This window comes from Neophocaena asiaeorientalis, unplaced genomic scaffold (genome assembly GCF_003031525.2).
Source record: "Neophocaena asiaeorientalis asiaeorientalis breed wild unplaced genomic scaffold, Neophocaena_asiaeorientalis_V1.1 scaffold65, whole genome shotgun sequence".
Lineage (NCBI taxonomy): Eukaryota > Metazoa > Chordata > Mammalia > Artiodactyla > Phocoenidae > Neophocaena > Neophocaena asiaeorientalis.
In genome coordinates this window covers 12,192,203-12,196,060 of record NW_020173215.1, presented here as the reverse complement: position 1 = coordinate 12,196,060, position 3,858 = coordinate 12,192,203, and positions in this window count along the sequence as shown.

Below are 3,858 nucleotides of genomic sequence, written 5' to 3'. Positions count from 1 at the left end.
CAGTCTCAACACATGATGCTGCAACAACTTGACATCCACATGCAAAAAAAAAAAAAAAATCTAGATATTAACTCAACATGGATGATAGACCTAAATATAAAACAAAAAACTATAAAACTCCTAGAGGATAACATAGGAGAAAACCTACATGACCTAGATATGGTGATACCTTTTTAGATACACCACCAAAGACACAATCATAAAATAATTGATAAGCTGGACTTCATTAAAATTAAAACCTTCTATTTTACAAAAGATAATGTTGAGAGAATGAGAAGGAAAGCCACAGACTGGGAGAAAATATTTGCCAAAGACATCAGATAGAGGAGTGTTTTCCAAAATATACAAAGGACTGTTAAAACTCAACATCAAGAATGCAAACTACCCAGTTAAAATATGTTCCAAAGATCTTAATAGATACCTCAGCAAAGAAGATACACAGATGGCAAATAAGCATATGAAAAGATGCTCCAGTCATATGTCATCAGGGAATAGCAAAGAAAAATGAAGAGATACCACTATACACCTATTAGAATAGCCAAAGTCTAGAACACTGATTAACACCAAATGCTGACAAGGATGTGGACCATAAGGAGTCTCATTTATTGCTCATCAGATGCAAAATGACACAGCTACTTGGAAGACCGTATGGCAGTTTCTCACAAAACTCTATATACTCTTGTCATAAAAACCAGCAATTGTGCTCCTTGGTATTTTCCCAAAAGAGGTGAAGTTTTATCTCCACACAAAAACCTGCACATGGATGTTTATAGCAGCTTAATTCACAACTGCCAAAATTTAGAAGCAACTAAGATGTCCTTCAGTAGATGAATGGATTAAAAAAAACAAAAACAAACAAAAAACTGTGATACATCAGACAATGGAAATGAGCTATTAAGCCCTGAAAAACATGGAGAAACCTTCAATGCATATTACTAGGTAAAAGAAGCCAATCTGAAAAGACTACATACTGTATCATTTCAACTATATGACATTCTGGAAAAGGCAAAACTATAAAGACAACAAAAAGATCAGTGGTTACCAAGGGTTGGAGGGAGATGGAGAATGGACTTGAGACACGGGGAGGGGGGAGGGTAAGCTGGGACGAAGTGAGAGAGTGGCATGGACATATACGCACTACCAAATGTAAAATAGATAGCTAGTGGGAAGCAGCACCTTAGCACAGGGAGATCAGCTCGGTGCTTGTGACCACCTAGAGGGGTGGGATAGGGAGGGGGGGAGGGAGATGCAAGAGGGAGGAGATATGGGGATATATGTATATGTGTAGCTGACTGACTTTGTTATACAGCAGAAACTAACAAAACATTGTAAAGCAATTATACTCCAATAAAGATGTTAAAAAAAATTTTTTTAAAAGAGAGATGAATAGGCAGAACACAGCGGATTTCTAGGGCAATGAAAATACTCTGCATGATATTATAATGATGGATTAATATTTACCCAAACCCACAGAATGTACAATACCAAGAATGACCCTTAAGGTAAACTATGGACTTTGGATGCTCATGATGTATCAATAATATATAGGTTGGTTCTTGGTAAAACTTGTACCACTCTGGGGAGTGATGTTGATAATGGGGGAGACTATGCATGTGTGGGAGCAAAGTGTATATGGGAAATCTCTGTGCCTGTCAATTTTGTTGTAAACCTGAAACTGTTCTAAAATAGGGAGACATAACAAATTATTATCTATCTCTGTATCTGTCTATCTGTTTACTCATGTATATATCTCTATTTTTATATAAACTTAATCTTTAAAGGCAAATTATAGTAAAGAAATCTTTGTACTAAGTACATGATATAAATTTTTTTATTAAATGCAAATATCATTTAAATGGTTTTAAAAAATGTGCTAACTATAGCGTGATTCCAAATTAGACCTTACTTTTATTTCATTTATTCATCCATCCATACACCTACTAATTTCCGGCAGCATGTAAGCATAAGTAAAAATGTACAATTTTGTTATGAAATGTAAATACCATCATTTTAGGGTGGCCGAACTTGAGGAAATATTAAAAATATTTTTTGTATTTTTCTTATCCTCTTCATAGTGAGTTTTAGCCATTCAAAAATTATATATTTTTTTAACGACTGGAAAAAAAAACCCGGAAAACTTGTACCTACATTTACTCAATGTTAGATAATTGAATGTGTATTGTAAACATACTTAATACTCATACCCTTATATTACAGAATTACCTTTTTTAGAAATCTAATGAGTTGACCATGTGAAAATTAGTAGATATTAGTTTCATGTTTTTTGGCTTTCCAAAAAACTCCAAATTATCAGATTAATGTGGTGTGGTAGATTGATTACACTGCAGGCTCCTCTACTTCACCCCATGCTGTATCCATGCCCTTTGTCATATGGTGATACTGTTCTTTACCCAAAACAACAACAAAGAAAAGAGAAATATATTTTCCTGCTCCTTAATTTTGAATTAATCCTTGAGACCTGTTTTAGCTCATAAGATATTAGCCCATGTGAGGTAAATAGATGTTCAAAAACACCTTCCTGATTGGGTTTGTCCACTCTTGTTTTCCTGTGGTTACGATGAAAACTTGTACCTCCTAGTCTGCAGGACAATGAGAGTATGTGACAAGGTCCTGAGTTCCCCTAGTCATTCCAGCAAGAATGCCTTAGCCATGCTAGATGTTCTCCCCAAAAGCAAACAAGCCCGTTCAGTCAACTGAGCTGCCTAGATGACCCATAGTTGGCAACAGATATACGAGTGAGCCCAGTTTGATCAATTAAGCCCAGACTAATGAGACTTATGAGTTAACACATGTTTAGTACTACTGAGAGTTTGTAGTCCTTTATCATGCAGCTTTATTGCAGTAGCAGATATCTGATACATATCGCATATTGCTAAGTGTTCTGCATTTAAGTTATAAAATCATATTATCTTGTAAATCTTCTCTGAAATCATGTGTGTAATAAATTGACATTAACTCATTGCTTTGAAAGGACCACTTTTCTTTCTCAGGCATATTTTTCTTCAATCTGAAATCTATCTATCCAGCTATGTGTCTAACTTTCTTTCTACCCATTTTTTTCTCTCTCACACACAAGAAACTAATGCAGAATTTAAATCACAGTTTTCTCTGCAACTTGACTTTTCTTGCACTTTCTCTTTAAGAAACTTATGTGGAGATTTAGACACTTGAAAAAGAAATGGAAGTTAAATTCTTCAGTTTCTCTAAGAAAGTAAAAGTATATATAAATAAACATTTAGTGAAAGCTTTGTGTTCTTTTCATTTTATAATGCTATAAATAAAGAAAAACAATATTTTACCCAGTTCTGAAGTGTGCAAGATTTAGTATGGCAGAAGGCATTTTATTGCTTGTGGTGGTTTTCTTAAGTATTCTATATGTTAGCTCTAACAGCTACAGCTTGATAATTGTGAATATAATACCTACATTTACCCTAAGCATTAGTCATATAACATTCTATCTGAAAATATTTTTACAACATATTAATTTTTTTATAATACGTCTTCACAGAAGTGTGATCATATAGTTTTAATCTGTGAAAATTAGGTCATAAAGCTGCTATGATAAATGTATTAAATATATGTTTTAACATTTATTAAATATATATTATACAGGTAGCAGCAGATAAATATTTCCCCAATTTTAAATAAACTACATAATCTTATCTAAAATTGCCTTTATTTTTTATCTTTTTGCTTTGTTATAGAAACAAATCCCTTCTCATGTTTTAGTTTCTATATGTTGAAGGAAAAAGATCCCTTTTGCAGCAATATAACAGTGATTGTAATAGCATTCATTTGTAACCACTATGGACCGTTGTTTTGGAGACCTGCACCTAT